Source organism: Lepidochelys olivacea (assembly GCF_965140295.1).
Source record: "Lepidochelys olivacea isolate rLepOli2 genome assembly, chromosome: 3".
Classification (NCBI taxonomy): Eukaryota; Metazoa; Chordata; order Testudines; family Cheloniidae; genus Lepidochelys; species Lepidochelys olivacea.
This window is the reverse complement of record NC_140413.1, coordinates 116,816,710-116,838,702: the sequence shown is the minus strand read 5'-3', so window position 1 is coordinate 116,838,702 and position 21,993 is coordinate 116,816,710. Positions and strand designations below refer to the sequence as shown.

Here is a 21,993-nt window from a genome sequence, read left to right as displayed (position 1 = left end):
CTGAAGGCAAAATTTTACATTATTAGGAATACAGATCTGGCCTAATTTCCCAATTGCAAATTAATGAGCATTGGAGATATTTAAATTACACTCACAGAGCTCAGATGTTTCACAAAGAATTTTTTTAGAAATCGAGTTTGTGAGAAAAAATACTCTACTGAAGTTAGAAAACAGAAACATAACTTTCTATGGTTCAGTTTTATTATGATTGGGGCCTATCCACCGTAAATGGTGTTAAGAAAAAAATATTTACTGTGAGCAACAGTGGGAACAATAGGTGAAAGCTCATTGTAGCCGTACAACAAGGAAACAAATGGATGTGATTGTCAAAGGAGACTAAAAATTACCTCTTCTTGGGAATTAAAAGCTCTCTTTGCTTGTGCTTTGTTTACAGTGCTTAGCCAATTTTCAATCTAAGTAACAGTTTTGCCATTGATACTGGACTCAGTTATAACTCTGCATAGGCAACACAGCAGTGAGGAGGGGTAGGAGATACAGTCACAGGAAGCAGTCTGCTATACCAATGTCTCTGGAGCACTAAGTGGGGCATGCTGGACAGTGAGACTTGCAATACCTACATAAAGAGAAGGAGGACTTGTGGCACCTTAGAGACTAACAAATTTATTTGAACATAAGCTTTTGTGAGCTACTGTTCACTTCATCAGATGCTCACAAAAGCTTATGCTCAGATAAATTGGTTAGTCTCTGTCAAGGTTCCTCCCTCACTCTGAATTCTAGGGTACAGATGTGGGGACCTGCATGAAAAACCTCCTAAGCTTATCTTTACCAGCTTAGGTCAAAACTTCCCCAAGGTACAAAATATTTCACCCGTTGTCCTTGGACTGGCCGCTACCACCACCAAACTAATACTAGTTACTGGGGAAGAACTGTTTGGACGCGTCCTTCCCCCCAAAATACTTCCCAAAACCTTGCACCCCACTTCCTGGACAAGGTTTGGTAAAAAGCCTCACCAATTTGCCTAGGTGACTACAGACCCAGACCCTTGGATCTTAAGAACAATGAACAATCCTCCCAACACTTGCACCCCTCCTTTCCTGGGAAATGTTGGATAAAAAGCCTCACCAATTTGCATAGGTGACCACCGACCCAAACCCTTGGATCTGAGAACAATGAAAAAGCATTCAGTTTTCTTACAAGAAGACTTTTAATAAAAATAGAAGTAAATAGAAATAAAGAAATCCCCCCTGTAAAATCAGGATGGTAGATACCTTACAGGGTAATTAGATTCAAAAACATAGAGAACCCCTCTAGGCAAAACTTTAAGTTACAAAAAAGATACACAGACAGAAATAGTTATTCTATTCAGCACAATTCTTTTCTCAGCCATTTAAAGAAATCATAATCTAACACATACCTAGCTAGATTACTTACTAAAAGTTCTAAGACTCCATTCCTGGTCTATCCCCGGTAAAGACCAGCATATAGACAGACACACAGACAGACACACAGACCCTTTGTTTCTCTCCCTCCCTCCCAGCTTTTGAAAGTATCTTGTCTCCTCATTGGTCATTTTGGTCAGGTGCCAGCGAGGTTACCTTTAGCTTCTTAACCCTTTACAGGTGAGAGGTGCTTTCCCCTGGCCAGGAGGGATTTCAAAGGGGTTTACCCTTCCCTTTATATTTATGACAGTCTCTAAGGTGCCACAAGTCCTCCTGTTCTTTTTGCGAATACAGACTAACACGGCTGCTACTCTAATACCTACATAACATTTGTAGCCAGCACTCCTCCCAGCACAACCCCACTAAACACATCCCTTCTGTCCACTTGCACTGCCATCAGTGCTCTGCAGGGCAGAATTATGGATATCTGCTGTATTGGTGCAATTAAAAAAAAATATGTTCCCATGCCACTCCACCCCCGCTCTTTCCTTCCTCCAGGCTGGGCCCCCATTCTTTAACCTACACTTTGGCTCATCATTTGAGCTTGTTGGGAATTATTTTTTCCCCAAGAAAAATCTATGATGAAAATGACATTTAAAAACATGTCTTAGGCTATCTGTCAAAAAAGTGATAATGCAAAACCCAAAAGTTTTTGGTTCAAAATCAGAAAAAAAAATCATTTTTCAACAAAAGCCCAAATGTTTTTAGCAAAAATTGATATTTTGTCAAGAAAGCCATTTTCCCTCTAAAAAAACTTTTGGCAAAAAATTTTCAACCAGCTCTATGCCTTGTGTTTACTATCACCCCTTCAGCTGCTAATTTTATCAATTTGTCTTTCTAAATCAGGTAATATTTATACTTCATAAATACTCACGTTTCTGTCTCCAGCAACCCCTCCGAGAGGTAGCTGCCTGGTAGCCCATCTCCACTCAATCTGAGTTATGGTAGTTTCATCTTACAATACTGCTCTTGGTTCTTGCAAACAGAACCTAGACAACAAACAACAAAACGAGATCTAAGGATTGGGGTGAAATTCACCCATGGTGCAAAGGGCTCGCACAAGTCCCACTGGACCATTTTAGTCCTGCATAGCAACTGCATCCATTATATGCCTGATAAGTGACTGCACAGATGTCCCACAGTAATGGTTGCAACACTGAACCCCCCAAAATGGGCAATATAACTTTGGCTGGGGCAAGGTAACGGGGAAGGGGGCATGGATACATGTTTGCACAGAACCAGGGTCCCTGACAAACTGTGCAACCAGCACAGATGGTTTTCCAGGCCATTGAATAAAATAGCAGTTATAGGGGTGAAGAGATGGAAAGTTCTGCATATTAGCTAGCATCCATGCTCTGGGTTGGGGAATGGATTTCATTTTCCCAGCTATCCTGCATTTCATTTTCACAGAGCCCAAGTACTCAGACTTTATGCAGGTGGGGTGAATTTTGTCATCAATGTTTTTATAAGTGCTATGGCCTACAGCTCTAGTGGATAGGGAGCTCTCTGCTCCCATCTGTTGGTGAACAGAGGGAAGAACAGACACAGAGCAGCTTCATTTACATGAGGTATTTACCCTGAATTCCTCTAGTGACACTTTGGGAGTAACCATAACTGTTCATCGACTCAGAATTGGCTAGGAAATAGAGATGAATTGAGAGCAGGAACAGAACACTTACATTGTAAGCAAGGAGGTGTAGCCTCAATGGCAAGGAGCTAGGATCAAGAGTCTTATATGGTATTCCCTTCTGTAGAGAATTCTGTGCTATGGGGAGGATACTTCAATGGGAGACACTGCATAAGTGGCAGTTTGTTAAAGCTAAAGAGGACCGTGGTTGAGCTGAGTGAGCTCTGATGAGGTACTTCCGATCAAGTCATTAAATAAAGCTGGAATCACTATAGTTGAGTGAGGTAGCGGCGCCCCAGGATAGGATCAGGCAGCACTTTCTGGGCCTGAATGGCGTTTAGTAGATGGGGAAGGGGTAAGTGATGTGATAGAGGGACATTTGCATATTGGTCATTCATGCTGGTGGATGGGGAACTGAGTTACAAACTACTGCCAAAGTTACTATGGGAGTGTTTTATTTATTCATTTAAATATATTGTTTCCAAGTAGATGCTGTGTTCACTTTTCCCCTAATAATGTTTTCTTTGTTTCATACATAGACTTGTTAAGAGTGCCCAGGGAAGGTATTTAGTGATCCCAGAAATTCTGAGTGGGGGCTTAAGCTGGTGGTGTTTGTTTGTTTGTTTTAAGAGGGACACCTTGTGATTTGAACCTTGTTCTTGTTGCTTCTGACAACACTTGGCAGAAGGGTTACAAATAAATGCAGAGATCAGGTTATTATTATCGGCAGAGAGATGGACAGATGTGCATCTGAAACATTTTGTTCAGAACTCGCATATCAGTGTTAACATGAGGAGATCAAACGTAAATATTGAGAAAAAAGAAAAAACTCCTTAAAGTAGGTTTTTAGAGTAGCAGCCGTGTTAGTCTGTATTCGCAAAAAGAAAAGGAGTACTTGTGGCACCTTAGAGACTAACCAATTTATTTGAGCATAAGCCTTCGTGAGCTACAGCTCACTTCATCGGATGCATCCGATGAAGTGAGCTGTAGCTCACGAAAGCTTATGCTCAGATAAATTGGTTAGTCTCTAAGGTGCCACTAGTACTTTTCTCCTTAAAGTAATCCATCTTTGATCGCGTTCTTTAATCAAAACTTGTTCTCATCTTTTCATATAAAATTGAGATAATACACTTGTCTGATACTCTTCTAATTTGTTCTCCTGTAAAAGACTTCTAATTAATAATACTGTGTAGAATAGGTGCAGCTGTGACATAGGGATTAATTATTTAAGAATAGTTGGCATATAGCTTGAAATCTCTACCAGCTTTAATACCTGGAAATCTGCCTCTTTTACGAAGACCAAATTTAAATAGTGGGGAATGGTGGATTGCACGAAGAGGGCACATTTAGGGTGTGTGGGTAATAAATGATGCGCTAAACTATCCTGTTTATGATGAATTCACAGTGGAGATTAACACTTTTATTGGAAATGCCATAAATTGTCCTTACAAAATACCTTTATAGCAGTTATGATTTTTTTTATCCTACAGTTAAAAACGTTATCCTGGCACTTAGTAAGCAACATCGCATTATAAACTAAATGGCGAAAGATGCACACAGACTTTGGGAATTCCTACCTACTATTCATTTGTTCAACTGAGCTTCAAAATGGCAAGGAAGAGACAGGCAGCAGCAGCTGTCGCCTTCAAACTAGGATTTTCCATCTGCCAAATTAGATGTCTTATATGTTTGTATATTTAGGTTTTAAAATGCATTTAATCCTAGGCATTAGGGTCCTGATTCAGAAAAGTGGCTAACTACATGTTTAAACCCATCCTTATTGAGGAAAAGTATTTATGTATGAGCTTATGACCCATTGATTTCAGGATTTAAGCACATACTTTCCTGAAAGAGGACCTAGGTTCATATCCTGCTATTGACCCACACATTTAACTTGCATCATAGTCAATGGGAGTTTGCTTGGATATGGCCATACAATAGGTCTTCACCCTTTAAAACCTGAGCAGTGATTTATCTTGTTTTTATTAGCTGTGGATGAAATGAGGGACAGTGGCTGTACTTTGCCTTAAATTGTAAGAATTTGACAGGGGAAAACAGAATAATTTGAAGGTTGGCAAAACAGAGCAGAATGTACAAGATTTAAGAGGAATAGATTCTGTTGAACACTCAGAGTCCATATCTAAACTGTTATTCCTAGTAAAATGATTCCCTTCTGTAGCATTTGGTATAAAGACAAGAGGCTAAAGTACAATAAACCAAAATCGGCTTTTGTATTTGGAAAGCTATTTCTGGACCAATTAAAAAAATATTTTAGTTTCACTCTAACTCGGCATATTCAATCCCATTGATGATGTTTTATTAATGGCTTGAAAGGAGTCAACAGCAAGCTAATGAAATTAATGGATATTACAAAATTGCAGTGGGATGAATTAAGTACTAGTAAATACAGATGGTAACCAAGGGGGTCTTGAGTAATGAGTAAATTGGAAACAAATAACAAAATCTGGGCCTTGACCCTGCAAACTGCTCAATTCTTCTTCACCCAATGGGTCATTCTCAGTGGGACTTTGCATGGGCCCAGGGCTCCACCGTCATGGAACAGCTTTGCAGCTCTGTGCCACAGAGGAGATCATATGGACAGGACTGTGAGGACTATTTTCTAGGAGAGCAGCAGCTGACTTCATAAGACATATGCATTTCCCTTCCTTAGCTAAGGAGTGTACTCATTTGTCAAACAGTAGGAGACTAGTTTTTAGTGCAGTTGCTATTCTGTATCACAAGACTGTTTGTGATCTTTCTAATGTGGTCTGCTGGTGAGAAAGGCATCAAGAAGAGAAAGCAAGGAAAGGGGGGCAAGGAAGAGAGAGTAATACGAGGGGGTGGAAATGAATGTGTGGGGCCTGTATATGATTTGGGGATGGAACAGGTGTGAAAACAAGCAAAGGGAGAAAAAAGCAGAGAGGAGGAGTGTGGCAGGATGAGGGGAAAAAACAAGAAGAAGTAGCATCCAGAAAACAGAAAGAGCAAAACTAACAGAGAAGAGAAACAATCACATAAAATAGGAAAAAGACAAATGAAAATGTAATGAGTACATTTAGAGAGAATTTGGCAGGGGAAAACAGAATAATTTGTAGATTTGTAAATGTAGAGAAAGTACAAAATACAACAATGCATCAGATTCTGCTCTCAGTTGCATAAGTGTAAACTCAGATTTATGTTTGATTTATTATGTCTATGTAGCTGAGGGCAGAATTAGACCCAGAGAGAGAGAGAGAGCATAAAATGAGAGAATGTAAAACCAAAGGAAAAAGCAGATTGGAATATACATGGAAAAGAGTGAACAGAAAGTTTGACTATAGAGGTGGAAAACAGAATAGAAACTGGGGGGTGGGTGAGAGACTCAAGAAAGAAGAGAAACAGAAAATACATGAAAAAGAGGGAGGGAGAAAAGAATCATGGGATAGCAAAAGCCACCTGTACAACTCAGATTTTAGAAATATGTGTTTGCCTCCAAAATTATCAGTAGGAAAGATGTCATTTTTTAACAAATACTTTTCCAGTGTGGTATAAAATATATAACATAGTTTTGATTTTTCAAGATTCTAGACTACATCCATGTGCTGGAAATAGTGATGGGCAGACATTGAAAGGTACAGAGCAGTGGTTCTCAAACTTTTATACCTTTCACATAGCAAGCCTCTGAGTGCAACCCTCCCCTCTTATAAATTAAAAATATGTTTTTATATATTTAACACCATTATAAATGCTGGAGGCAAAGCGGTGTTTGGGGTGGAGGCTGACAGCTCATGACCCCCCATATAATAGCCTCTTGTAGTCCCGACCCCCAGTTTAAGAACCCCTGGTCTACAGCTTCAGATCATGAAGTATACAATATCTTTAAACCATTTGAGTCCCCTTACAGGACTCCAGGACCTGTTTTTCCAATCTCTTCCCACCCTGATAGGCCTTTATAATCTGACCATAATCAACTGAAACTGCAAATGCTGCTCAGCACCTCTTAAAAATGAAGACATTTTAATTTAGGCCCCCAGTTCTGAAAATTATGGCCTTAACTCAGCTGCACCTCGATATTTCCTGTACAAAATTGAGCTATTTACCTTACAGAAGGGTTGCCATGTTTGATTGATGTTTGTGAAGTACTTTGAGATCCCTGGATGGAAGATACGAAAAAAATTGCAATTCTTATACAAACCAAAGCATCTGGCCACATTCTCTGCTGATTGACATGGCACTATTGACTTATTTATCAATAGCCTTGCCTGTAGCGTTAATCTACACCAGTTGAGAATCTGGCCCCTTATCTTTTTAGATTAACCCTTCACTATTAAAGTGTTCGTTACAATTCAGCCTATACTTAATGCTTATATTCTCTTGAACCACTCAGTGAATTCAAGCACAGGGTAATGTTAAAGCTTGAGAGATCATTTTTTCCATCAGCACCTGGTCTACCTTACTGGCTGATATTTTATATTAAACTTTACTTCTGGTATTTCATCAAAATAGTTTGTAGCTTATCTTTTATTTGCCTCATCCTTTACGAAGCTCATTGTAAATTTGCACAAAGGGAGACTTAGGGAAGCAGCTGTGATTTCTCTGCTCTTTAATACACACGGCATATTTGTAAGCAATTACATTTCAGCTTCTCTTCTGAGCTCATATTCTCTGTGCACATCAGAGATGGCAAATTAATTATCATAATGATCTGGACTATGTACTCATTCCACGTAAGACAAAGCCCATTCAAATCCAGAGATCGATTTTTCTAGAAAAAGAAGAAAAGAAAAACATAGCCCACCCCCTCAATGTGCTTTCAGGCTTTAAAGTTATTTCAGTCTCTTAAAAAGAAACAAACAAACAAACAAAAAATTCCTTAAAGAAATTGCCTCTTAATTTTGCCTAATTATTTTCTTTTCTACTGGACAGATAGACCAGATGTGCATGTTGGGATGGAAGATTTCACACACAGAGCCCAACAGCGTGACATGTAGACCATCGGCAATGCTTAGCTGTTTCCTTTCTCTTTGTCCCACATTTAGTACTCCCTGTGGCAAGTAATCAGTTTCTGAACTTCAGAAATAGTTTCTTGAAAATGTTTCATGCTGCACTGTGTTGGCTCAGTACCACTCTGCTGGGGCTAGTTAGTGGATACAGAGACAACTGTAGTCTATGCCCCAGCTCCCCACATCATACAGTTCAGATCTTATGTCGCCCATCACATGGAGAATCCTGGTGGAGAAATCCTGTAACATAAGCCGTTTATTTGGGATTTCAATGGGGAAGGGTCGATTTAGCTCTAAATGAAGTGCAATGAAAGTCCCAGACGATTTCAGTGCTTTTAAAATGTCCAAACTGCATTTGTGATAATAGTGAACTTCTGCTTATATAGAGCAGGATCTTGAAATCCTTATTCACTTTTCATTCACTCCTTTTTCCTTCGAAGGGAGTTTTGTCATAGTGAAAAGTAAGCAGGAACTTCAAGATATGTCCCCTTAAGAGCAGTACTGCCCATTGATCAGTCTTCCCTATCACATGGCATGGCCCTTTAAGAGTTTGGAGTGGTCAGATACTCAGAGCCTGAGGACACATAACAAGAGAAGAAAGGGGTCCCTGGAAGAAGTAACATTTAAAAGGAATTCTGTTACTGTATCTTTAAGGACCCAGGACCTGGAGCATTGCAGAGAGGATGGGGCAGGTCTCCCATTTCTCACGTCCAATAAGGAGTGAGCTGGGAGAAGCAGCCAGCATAAATACTGGCCTCCTCCTTCATAGCAGCTCATGTGCCTGAAAACACTAAAAGGAGTAAGACAGCTTCTACAGGGTTCTGAATTAGCAGGGAACCGATACCAGCAGGAGAAGACTGCCAAACCCTCTGAGTCTGAAGACTAAGTGGGGTCAACTGAGGGACATAAATTGCCACCAAGCTCCAGGAGGAGGGCTCGGGTTCCTGATAAAAAGAAGAGACTTAAAGACAGAGAGACCCCTGAGGGTCAGAGCTTACAGGGCAAGTTCCAGATGAACCCTGGAAGCCAGAAGGATCTTTTGTTTCTTTGGGACTTTTTTTATGGCCCCTTTTGTAGGAGGCTCTCTAATAAACAATCCTTAAGCAGGGTATAATTGAATCGAGCAGAAAGAGTGGAATTATTGGCTTCCTGAAAAGGGAAACTGGGGCTCAGCAGGGAGCACTGCAGGGCAGGCATGCTGTATCACAGACCCATAGTGAAGTTGTTCTGCAGAGAGAATAACTTTCCTATAAAAGGTTACCTACTGTAGTTCTAGGACATATTTTATCTCTTAGCTTTCATTGGTCAGTGTATAAAACTCAGCCTCTATATAACCATGTTTTACAATATCAGAGAAAGATGGACAACACATGGAAAAGGTAGTCATGCTTTTTCTGCAGCACTGGGTGTGACAGGTTGGGTCACAGAAACCCCCTTGGGACTGTCACCTGATGTGCTGAGACTACCTCTGAGCCGGTTTTCCCTGCCAGCTTGGGACTTCAGAACCCTGGCTTGTTGAGCCAGACATGCAAGCTGCTGCAAACACAGACCCAGGTCTGAACCATGTCCCCCAAAGCTGCAGACTTTAACTGAAAACCACTTAGCAGGTACTCCTGTCTCCAGCACCCAGATACCCAGTTCCCAATAGGGTCCAAACCCCAAATAAATCTGTTTTACTCTGTATAAAGCTTATACAGGGTAAATTAATAAATTGTCTGCACTCTACAGCACTGATAGAGAGATATGCACAGCTGTTTGCTCCCCCAGGTATTAGTCACTAACTCTGGGTTCAATAATAAGAAAAAAGTGATTTTATTAAGTATAAAAAGTAGGATTTAAGTGGTTCCAAATAATAACAGACAGAACAAAGTAAGTTGCCAAGCAAAATAAAACAAACACTCAAGTCTAAGCCTAATACATTAAGAAACTGTATACAGGTAAATCTCATCCTTAGAGATGTTCCAATAAGCTTCTTTCACAGACTAGACTCCTTTCTAGTCTGGGCCCAATTCTTTCCCCGGTACAGTCCTAGTTCCAGCTCAGGTGGTAGCTAGGGGATTTCTCATGACTGCAACCCCCTTTGTTCTGTTCTATCCCCTTTTATAGCTTTGGCACAAGATGGGAATCCTTTGTGTCTCTCTAAGTTCCCACCCTTCCTTCTAAATGGAAAAGCACCAGGTTTAAGATGGATTCCAGTACCAGGTGACATGGTCACATGTCCTGTGAGACCCCAAGCCTTCATTCTTCCTGGCCTGACTCACAGGAAGGCTTGCAAGTAAACAGAGCCATTTATTGTCATGCACATTGTGTAAAGAGTTGTCACTTTGGATGGGCTATCACCAGCAGGAGAGTGAATTTGTGTGGGGGGGTGGAGGGTGAGAAAACCTGGATTTGTGCTGGAAATGGCCCACCTGATGATCACTTTAGATAAGCTATTACCAGCAGGACAGTGGGGTGGGAGGAGGTATTGGTTCATATTCTCTCTGTATATATAAAGTCTGCTGCAGTTTCCACGATATGCATCTGATGAAGTGAGCTGTAGCTCACGAAAGCTTATGCTCTAATAAATTGGTTAGTCTCTAAGGTGCCACAAGTACTCCTTTTCTTTTTGTCCTAGTTGATGGGAGCCATCAAGATTCCAAAGCACCATTAATGGCCCACACTTTGCATAATTACAATAGGACCTCACAGTTATATTTCTAGTTTCAGATACAAGAATGATCAGACTAACACGGCTGTTACTCTGAAACCTGTCAAGAATGATACATTTATACAAATAGGATGACCACACTCAGTAGATTATAAGCTTTGTAATGATACCTTACAAGAGACCTTTTGCATGAAGCATATTCCAGTTACATTATATTCACACTTATTAGCATATTTTCATAAAATCATATGGCGTGCAAAGTCACATTGGGCTTTATCTGAAAGACTGCAGTAATTATTCCTTAGGTTGAAAAATAGAGATGTTAGTTATTCTCTTTCTGTGAAGAATGTCCCAGATACTCAGCGTGTGTACGTTGGCACAACTCTGTTGACTTCAATTACACTACATTGATTTACTTCAGCTAAGGATCTAGCACAATACATTTCTTTTCAAATACTGTAGATCTGATTCACAATCGTGTAAATAGGAGTAATTTCATGAAGTCTGTGAACTTACATGTTGTAAAACCAGTGCCATTAAGAGCAGAACCAGCCATTGTAATTTTTATTTTGGATAATCACACCCAGGGCAAAATTTTTTGAAGCCCATGTAATATCACCAGGGAGGTTGCAACTAGAGAAATTGAATGTTGAGCTCATAAGTACAATTTGAATTTACCAACTGTGGACTTGGGAAAACTCCCCTTTATTGAACAGGAATTGGAACCAGTCCCAGCTTGATAGTAGGTTCTTATCCAGTTTCAAAGGTAGTAGATACTGCTCTTTTGGACAAGTAAATATACAGTTAAGCAAATGGGAAGAGCAATGAATTCCCTTACTAGAAAATAAAGATTAATACAGTAAAACTTCACAGATCAGGGAAGCTGCATTCCAAGCTGCCTTGCTTTGGGATTGTTGACAGAATATTGGGGTTAAACAATGAAAAAAAAATAAGACTTTCAAAAACAGTAAGGAAACAATGTGAATATTTCCCGAGGTCTGATGTGGGTTTTTAATGTAATAAACTTTTTCATTTATATTGAGCAGTGTCAAGAGAAGATGGTGTGTGGGCCCTTCCTTCCTTAGGATCCAGCTGGCAGGGCAGGCAGGTAGAGGGACAGAATATGAAAAGGGGATAATTTCATTTTCCTGCACATCTGAAGAACAGTGTGGGGCTGAGTTCCTTCTTTGTTTACTGATCAATTTACAAAATGTGTTTATCTAAGAGCATGCACGAAACTTCAAACTAGCACAACTCCCTGTACACTGAATAGACTCTCTCTTCAATATGACTCCACGCTTAACTTTTGCCTCCTCCTTGGGCAAGTCTGAGTAAGCAGAGTTGAAGGACTGGGGAGTTCAAGAAGAGATGTATTCATAAACTTGGTATTTGTCTTGTTATATCTCCTCAAGGCAGAGGAGGGAAGGGAAGGGCTATTTATCATTACAGACTGCTTCGCTGGGCATCACAACATGGGGAATAGATGGCCAGCCCTCTGTGGAGAAAGAGGTGGTTAGGGACTATTTAGAAAAGCTGGACGTGCACAAGTCCATGGGGCCGGACGAGTTGCATCCGAGAGTGCTAAAGGAATTGGCGGCTGTGATTGCAGAGCCATTGGCCATTATCTTTGAAAACTCGTGGCGAACGGGGGAAGTTCCAGATGACTGGAAAAAGGCTAATGTAGTGCCAATCTTTAAAAAAGGGAAGAAGGAGGATCCTGGGAACTACAGGCCAGTCAGCCTCACCTCAGTCCCCGGAAAAATCATGGAGCAGGTCCTCAAAGAATCAATCCTGAAGCACTTACATGAGAGGAAAGTGATCAGGAACAGTCAGCATGGATTCACCAAGGGAAGGTCATGCCTGACTAATCTAATTGCCTTCTATGATGAGATTACTGGTTCTGTGGATGAAGGGAAAGCAGTGGATGTATTGTTTCTTGACTTTAGCAAAGCTTTTGACACAGTCTCCCATAGTATTCTTGTCAGCAAGTTAAAGAAGTATGGGCTGGATGAATGCACTATAAGGTGGGTAGAAAGTTGGCTGGATTGTCGGGCTCAACGGGTAGTGATCAATGGCTCCATGTCTAGTTGGCAGCCAGTGTCAAGTGGAGTGCCCAAGGGGTCGGTCCTGGGGCCGGTTTTGTTCAATATCTTCATAAATGATCTGGAGGATGGTGTGGATTGCACTCTCAGCAAATTTGCGGATGATACTAAACTGGGAGGAATGGTAGATACGCTGGAGGGCAGGGATAGGATACAGAGGGACCTAGACAAATTGGAGGATTGGGCCAAAAGAAATCTGATGCAGTTCAATAAAGATAAGTGCAGGCCAATGGCATTTTGGGATGTATAAGTAGGGGCATAGCGAGCAGATCAAGGGACGTGATCGTCCCCCTCTATTCGACATTGGTGAGGCCTCATCTGGAGTACTGTGTCCAGTTTTGGGCCCCACACTACAAGAAGGATGTGGATAAATTGGAGAGAATCCAGCGAAGGGCAACAAAAATGATTAGGGGTCTGGAACACATGACTTATGAGGAGAGGCTGAGGGAACTGGGATTGTTTAGTCTGCAGAAGAGAAGAATGAGGGGGGATTTGATAGCTGTTTTCAACTACCTGAGAGGTGGTTCCAGAGAGGATGGTTCTAGACTATTCTCAATGGTAGAAGAGGACAGGACAAGGAGTAATGGTTTCAAGTTGCAGTGGGGGAGGTTTAGGTTGGATATAAAGAAAACTTTTTCACTAGGAGGATGGTGAAACACTGGAATGCGTTACCTAGGGAGGTGGTAGAATCTCCTTCCTTAGAAGTTTTTAAGGTCAGGCTTGACAAAGCCCTGGCTGGGATGATTTAATTGGGGCTTGGTCCTGCTTTGAGCAGGGGGTTGGACTAGATGACCTCCTGAGGTCCCTTCCAACCCTGATATTCTATGATTCTATGAAGTGGAGAGATTAGTGAGGATGCAGATGTACATTCATATTCTTGGAAATCAGCACCATGAGTCTTGATTTTCAGAGATACTTTTATAAGACAATTCTTAGAACAGCGAAGTTAGATCTCCATCGCTGAAGGTAGTTTTCATTAGTCATCACAACAGTTATTTACTTATTTGTGCTTATTGTTATAATTCCATATGTTGGGGACACTGGGGCATGGCCACTAGGTAACTCAAGGGGATGGAAGACCACGAGTGTCGATGAAGCCCCCTTGCACTAGGCCCAAGTGTCCTTGGCCCCCCCTGCCGCCTGGAGGCACTTGCAGCAGCTCTGCGTACTAGGCCCAAGTGTCCTTGGCCTCCCAGCCTGGAGGCACTCATAGCAGTTATGCTGAGGATCTGCAACAATGTGTTGCAGAGTCAGACTGCCTGAAACTAAGCAAGGCCAAACAGGGCAGATATGAAGAACAATGCTGAATAAAGCAGCTTTATGTATGGTTTAAGAAATGATACAGAGCACAAGGGCACTAGCTGGGAACTGGATTGGCTGGCTATATGGATACTTAGGGCAGCTTGCTATTGGATAAGTATGCTGGGAAAAAAGGATGTATAAAAGCCTGTGTAACTTCCTGCTTTGTGTGCAGGATTTGAGATTTTATTCTCCCTGTACCTTTTTGCAGCTGCATATAAACTTTTCTGCTTCTCCACCCCGTTGTGATTATTGGGTGTAGCACACCGGGTAGCCAACCAACCCAAGCTGTTGTTTAGCCTCTCGGCACTGGGTGCCGGCAACACATATGTTATGCTGTCTGGAGTTCTTGACAAAGTCAGGCCGGATGGCTGCAAGAGGGTCCTGGAAGGCCGATATATTAGACCTAGAATGTTAAAGGCCCTTTTTTCTACAAGCTGAGAAGGGGTTATCTCAGGTCAATTAGGAACACCTGAATCCAATTAAGGGCTGCCTGAGGCCTTTAAAAAAACCCTCCTCTGGGGAGAGCAAAGGGGAGCCAGCCTGCCTGCCTACCTAGTGGCAGTAGGGAAATAGGCTGTTTTAGGGTGAGAGACTGTGCTCCTTCCCATAGGGGAAACAGCCAAACCTGAGTGCCTGCTAGGGGAAGGACTGATACCCCAGAGCAGCCACAGGACAACATCTTGTCCTAGCCAGGGTGGCAGAGAAAGGTACCCCGCTGTCTTTTTGTCTATGAGACAGTTTCCTTTTTCTTTGGTGGAGAATAACCCCTTAGGCTGACCCTCAGGCCTACCCTAAAATATGGCCAAGGAAGCACAGAAAGGGGAAGGCAAACCTTGCCTGAGTGAGGATGATTACCCCAGGCCAACCATCGCCAGAGGGGGAAGCGCTAAGTATGGCAAGAGAAAAGAGATGTCTTGCCACAAGTGGTTCACAACTGAGAGTGCTTGGCTCAGGGCAGACAGTCAGAAAACAGGGCAGACACCCCAACCTGGTGGTGTGTTCTATAATTAGATTTCACCAAGCCAGTGACAAATGTGAACTCCTGAGTCACTATACCAGTCTTACCATGAAGTCACAGACAGTCCCCTTAGACTCTCCAGTCTATCTTGCCACCCGGACAAACTGGACTTTGTGACAAAAGGTCACTTAAATCAAAAATGACACCACACCAGGTTGCTCCCAGTCCCAAGAGACCAGTCACTCACCCAGATCAATTGGTACTCTAGATCAGGGGTTGGCAACCTTTCAGAAGCGGTGTGCCGAGTCTTCATTTATTCACTCTAATTTAAGGTTTCGCGTGCCAGTAATACATTTTAACATTTTTAGGTCTCTTTCTATAAGTCTATAATATAGAACTAAACTATTGTGGTATGTAAAGTAAATAAGGTTCTAAAAATGTTTAAGAAGCTTCATTTAAAATTAAATTAAAATGCAGACCTTCTCCCCCCACCCCCCGGACCAGTGGCCAAGACCTGGGCAGTGTGAGTGCCACTGAAAATCAGTTCACGTGCCGCCTTTGGCATGCATGCCATAGGTTGCCTATCCCTGCTCTAGATCTTACATCAAAGACAATGCTGGTAGCCAATTCTATGGTAAATTAACTAAAGGTTTATTAGCCAAGAAAAGGAAGTGATCATTATTGAAAGGTTGAAGCAGATAAAATATATGCACAGGTGAGTCACAGTTTGTAATTCCCAATGGTGGCAGTGATATACTAAACTGCCAGTTTCCCAAAACTCTTTTCAGGATACCCAAATTGTTTCTGGGGATCTCCACTTTGCATCTGGTACACTTCCCTGTAAGAGTCCAGAGATGCAGGATCGTTCCTTGAATCCATACATATAGTTTCTTCTCACAGAAAACAAGCTGGCAGTGTCACTACCCACGCGGACTTTTCCTTTGATGACGGTGAGTGAGGAATGCATTTTGAGTCTTTGACCTCCGATCATCGCACACCATGACTACTTGCTTTGAAATTAGTACTTTTCTATTAAAGTTCTTCATTTGCACAGGGCTTCTTTCTCCTTTGATGGGTTATTTAGTTACAAGGGGGTATACACAATGAAAATGTTTGCTATTACATCATAACAGGATACAGATAAGTGAAAACAATGCAAGTAACATCCCACTAGTTTTCATGAAGTTTAAACACCAAATATACTCTTATACTCAGGTGATCTTGGCCTTGCTATAATGCTTTTCAGATTAGCAATAGACATACTCCAACTCTCAGGCCCTTGAAGCATCTTCCTGGGGCATCCTGCCCCTGGCCCACTGGAAACTCACAGTATTCACCAATCCACTGCTTCTGAAGAAGCAGTACACCCCAGCTTACCAGTTCTACCTCAGCTCACCACTCTGCTTAACACACAGCACTTGTTTATAGTGAAATCAGGTATAAATTCACTTAACAAAGCATAGAGATTTATAAAGAGTAGCAAGTAGAAGTATAGGAAACAAATGATTACATATAAGTTATAACATGCATTTTAAAGCTTAGACTTAATTGACATGATACTCTTATGTCTAATAAAGTCTTGCTTGCCCCAAATCCCTGCGAGGTTTATGGCCAAGCAGTCTATGACCCTTCTTTCAGAGACAAACTTATAGATTTTAAGACCAAAAGGGACCATTATGATCATCTAGTCTACACATCATAGGCCATAGAACCTCATTCCTTCAATAGTCCCAGAACCTTTGGCTGAATTACTGAAGTCCTCAAATCTTGATTAAAAGATTTCAAGTTACAGAGAATCCATCATTTTCTCTAATTCAAACCAGCAAGTGACCCATGCCCCATGCTACAGAAGAAGGCCAATCTGACCTCGAGGAAAATTCCTTTCTAACTGGTGATCACTTAGATCTTGCCCAGATGCTCAGGGTCTATCAGCCAAACACCTGAGAAAGAAGTCTCTGTAGTGACTTAGAGCCCTCCCCATCTAGTGCCCCATCTCCAGCCAATGGAGATATTTGCTAATAGCAATTGTGAATGGGCCGTATCCCATTGTAAGCAACCTCATAATATCATCCCCTCCATAACCTTACCTACCTCGGTCTTGAACCAGGTTAGGTCTTTCCCTCTACTACTTTCCTTGGAAGGCTGTTCCAGAACTTCACTCCTTTGATGGTTATAAACCTTCATCTAATTTCAAGCCTAAACTTGTTGATGGCCATCTTATATCCATTTGTTCTTTTGCAACATTGGGCCTTAAATTAAATAACTCCTCTCCCTCCCTGGTGTTTCCCCTCTGATGTTTTTATAGAGAACAATCATATCTCCCCACAGTCTTTGTTTTGTTAGGCTAAACAAGCCAGACTCCTTGAATCACCTCCCATAAGACAGGTTCTCCATTCCTCTGATCATCCTAGTGGCCCTTCTCCACATCTGTTCCAGTTTGATTAATCTTTCTTAAACATGGGATTCACACAGTATTCCAGATGAGGTTTCACCAGTGACTTGTACAATGATAATAACACTTCCCTATCTCTACTAGAAATATCTCTCCTAATGCATCCTGGGATTGAATTAGCCTTTTTCACATCAGCATCACATTGTCATCTCATAGACAACATGTGATCAATCAATATACCCAGGTCTTTCCCCTCCTCTGTCACTTCCAGTTGGTAAATCTCCAACTTACAGCAAAAACCTTTGTCATTAGCTCCTAAGTACATGACTGTGCACTTTGCCCTATTACATTTCATCCTATTTATATTACTCCAGTTTTTAAGGTCTTCCAAATCTTATTGTGTGCTATTTTGGTCCTCCTCCCTATTGGCAATACCTCCCAACTTTGTCATCTGCAAATTTCATTAGCACAATTCCACTTTTTGTGCTAAGGTCATTAATGAAAATGTTAAATAAGATTTGTCTCAATACTCATTCCTGAGGAACTTCACTAATAACCTCCCTCAAGTCTGACAGTTCACTTTCAGTATGACCTGTTATCTCCCCTTTAACCAGTTCCCTACCCACCTTTCAATCCTCCCATTAATCCCTGTCTTCTCCAAACAAGCTGTCAGTTGCCTTCTAGGTGAAGGATTCAGTGTGTCTCTTTGCACTCCAATATATACCAGACCAATCCTTTGACTTTAGTCGTAAACAGGACTCCCACTTGCTGTTTTTTTCTTTCTGTAATTTTCCTGTCTTGTAGATTTTGCACTCTTTGAGTTTGCACCCGGCTCAGTATGCAAATAGGCACACAGCGTGAGACATATAATACACAAATATGCAGACAGGTAAGTAGGTGTCAGTTTTCTCCTGCCTGAAGGGAACATCTCCGAGATATGTCACATCCAGGTGACATGCCTTAACTCCAAGACCTGAAGAGTATAATTTACAGTATAGCTATATAACTCCTCAAATATTATCCATATATACATTTTGCAATGATTATGACAACTAGTGGGCTACTGGCTCTTGGCAGAGACCTCACGTGCCACCCTTTGCTGAACTATTATGCAGATATCTGACTCAGTGGATCCCTGTACAACCCTATGCTCCCTCTGTGTCCTCTGCCAGTTGGCAACAAAGGGTCCCTGGGTCACAGAGGCATTCATGGAAAGAGGACTATTCCCATCTGACTGACTCCACCTGTGTATCTGGGGTATTTACTTTCTGGGATCAAGATTGATATAACAGACAAGAAGGGCTTTAAACTAGGAAATGGGGAAGGAGGGGAGAGGGAACATTTGGGACAGACTTGTATAATCTCCACACCTAGTTTTAATACACAAGAGAGAAAAGTCAAATAAATGGGGCTACAATAAGGGACAGAGGACCACCAGAAATTAGGAGTATGGACAATATCTAATCCAACTAGGAAATTGGGTGAAGTCAGAGAGAAATAACTGAGATGTCCACACACTAATGCAAGGAGTCTAGGCAACAAAACAGAGGAACAGATGAACAGGTGCAGAATGTAAAACAGGATATTACAGGGATAACAGAAATATAGTGGAAGAGATAGCATGACTGGAATACAGGTATTATAGGGTATGCACTGTTCAAGAGAGACATAAATAAAGGCAAAGGTAGTGGGTAGTGTTAATCAATTATGCAGTATATTGTAAAGAAATAAGTGATAACATAGATACAACAAAATCAGTTTGGGTCAAAATCACTTGGGGAAAGGACTATCAAAGAGATTGTATTGGGACAGTGTTGTAGGGGTCTGCTATAGATCTTAGGGATCAGATTTGGATATGGAGAGAGATCTCTTTGATATAATTAAGGTGATAAATACTACAGGAAATTGTGTCATTATGTAAGAATTTAATTTCCTATATATAAATTGGAGAACAAATGCTACTGATAATGGTAAGGCCCTGTTATTCCTGGAGGCAATAGCTGACATATTTCTTCACCAAATAATTACTGAACCAACAAGACGTGTTGCAATTTTAGACTTAGTTTTGATAAGCAGTGAAGACATTCTAGAACAGCTAGTCATAGTAAATAACCTTGGATGAAGTAATCCTTTAAATTAAATGGAGGAATAGTCAAAAACCGGTTGGCAACTAAGCTTTTTGATTACATAAGGGCAGACTTTGAGAAAAAAAGAACAAGATCATAAAGTCAGCTGGACTGAAGATCTCAGGGACTTAAATGTGGTGGAGTCTTGGAATTTCTTTAAGTCAAAGATGCAAAATCTCTCTGGAATTTGCATCCCAAGCAAGAGGAAATAACTTGTAGGGAAGGGCTCCAGACCTAACTATGAATGACCACTTGTCAAGGCTGAATCCCCACTCTGTCACTCCAAGTGCAGGAAGTGGGGGCCCGCAAGGATTTTAAAAAATAATACTTGCTACTCCAGGCTTGTATTACACTCCCAAGGTTACAGCTTCTCTCTGACCTTGACTTGGTAAACGTTGCCACCATCCAAATGCAAAAAAAACCCCTTTGAACCCAGGAAGGAGCACTTGGGAATTCCTCCCTGTGGGGTACCCTCAAGTCCTTTCACCCCCCTCCAGGGAAGAGATGAGAAACAAAACAAATGAAATTAGCTGTGCTACCAGCTAATCAAACAACATGCACAAACCTCTTAGGGACACCAAAAATCCAATCCTGTTCTTAAAAAAGGTAAATTTTATTAAAAACAAAAAGGAAAAAATTACATCTGGAACTTAGGCTTTTTGCTAGATCTTAAAAGAAACAATTACAAAAATTAAGCTCCCAAAATAGCTTTCTTGGGGGTTCAGCTTACAGGTTACAAGCAAACAAAAGCATCAGGGTTAGCACAGAGGAGATCCACAAGCCTTAAAAAATAAACAGAAATAAACCTCATCGCATCTAGCTAAACATTCTGATCTACTTTCACATTTGGAGTTCAGATAAGTAGTTCTAGATATGATCTGATGATTTATGCTCATACCTGACTTAAAGCTGCTTACAGCATTGCTGCTCTGTCCCTCCAGCCCAGAGAACAACAAAGGGAAAGTTTCTTTCCCCGTTCTAGCCTTCCCATTGGCTCTTTTGGTCAGGTGCCCACTCCTTTTCTTTTACCTGTGGGCTTGTTAACCCTTTACAAGTAAAGCAAGCAGAGAACAGACACCAACAGGGATTTTACAGGTAACTGGCTGGCTGGGTGCTCATAAATGAGGGCTACCCCCCACACTTTATTTATCATACCACTTGAAAAAGGTTAAGCTGAGAGCCTATAAGAAACAGAAGTAGGGACTGATTAGAAACGAAAGCTACATCTGGGAGGTCTGAAAGTATAGTGATCAAGTGAGAACTGCCAAAAGTCAAGCTGAGTTGGACCTTGCAAAGACAATTAAAATAAATAGTAAAAGGTTTTTTTAGTCATATAAATAAAAAGAAAATGAGGAACGAAGTGATCTGCTGTGCAGCAAGATTGGGATAGAGATTAAGAATGAATGAATACTTTGCCTCTGTTTTCAACAAGGATGATAATGTAGAACATGGGGCAAAGGCAGGATGGCTAGTGGAAATGAGTGTATGGAAATGAAAATGACCACAACTGCCGGCTTAGAGCCGGCCACAGGGGCTCTGCACTCTGCCCCCACCCCAAATGCTTGGTCCGCAGTTCCCATTGACTGGGAAGCATGGCCAATGGGAGCTGCGGGGGCAGCGTCTGCAGGCAGGGGCAGTGCGCCGAGCTGCCTGGCTGCGCCTCCACCTAGGAGACAAAGGGAGATGTCACCGCTTCCAGAAGCCGCCTGAGGTAAGTGCTGCCCAGATCCCGCTCTCCCACCCATGCTCCAACCCCCTGCACCAGCCCTGAGCCCTCTCCGAAACTGCCTCCCAGAGCCTGCATCCTGCACCCCACTCCCAAACCCCTTCTTTACCCCAAACCCCTCATCCCCATCCCCAGCTGGAACTCTCACCCCCTCCTGCACCCCAACCCCCTTCCTCAGTCCAGAGCCCCCTCCTACACCCTGAACCCCTCATTTCTGTCCTACTCCTGAGCCTGCACCCGCAGCCCAGAGCCCATACCCCTTCCCACACTCTGAAACCCTCAGCCCAACCTCCAGCCTGGAGAGCCTTCCTGTACCCCAAACCAATAATCTCTGGCCTACACCCCCAGCCAGAGCCTCACCTCCTCTCGCACTCCAACCCCCTGCCCCAGCCTGATGAAAGTGAGCGAGGGTGGGGGAGAGCAAGTGACGAAGGGAGGAGTGAGCAGGGGCAGGGCCTAGGAGAAGGGGGGGGGTCAGGGGCGTTGCCTCCGGGCAGGGCAAGGGTGTTTGGTTTTCTGAACATAGAAAGTTGGCAGTGGTGAGAACTTATCTGGAATATGGTGTACAATTCTGGTCACCCATGTTCAAAAAAGATGAATTAAAACTGGAACAGGTTCAGAGAAGAACTACTAAGTCTCCATTCCCTGATGATCTATTTTATGAAAGTAGATTAAAAGAGCTTGACCTATTTAGCCTAGCTAAATGAAGGCTGAGAGGGGATATGATT

At 42.0% G+C, this 21,993-nt stretch overlaps 1 long non-coding RNA gene across 2 annotated transcripts in view; it reads right to left on the bottom strand.

Annotated features, from left to right (window-relative positions):
- The window catches only part of LOC311517485, a 107,153-nt gene extending 86,650 nt beyond the window's left edge, over window positions 1-20,503 (bottom strand). The window contains exons 1-3 of one of the 2 annotated variants that reach the window (XR_014710714.1): window positions 20,438-20,475; window positions 7,107-7,159; window positions 2,275-2,389 (exon numbers count right to left, since the gene is read on the bottom strand). This is a non-coding gene — a long non-coding RNA (uncharacterized lncRNA). Of the gene's footprint in view, window positions 1-2,274; window positions 2,390-7,106; window positions 7,160-20,437 lie in introns of both variants that reach the window. The other variant, XR_014710713.1, reaches the window with a different exon arrangement.
- Between the last annotated feature and the right edge of the window lie 1,490 nt (window positions 20,504-21,993).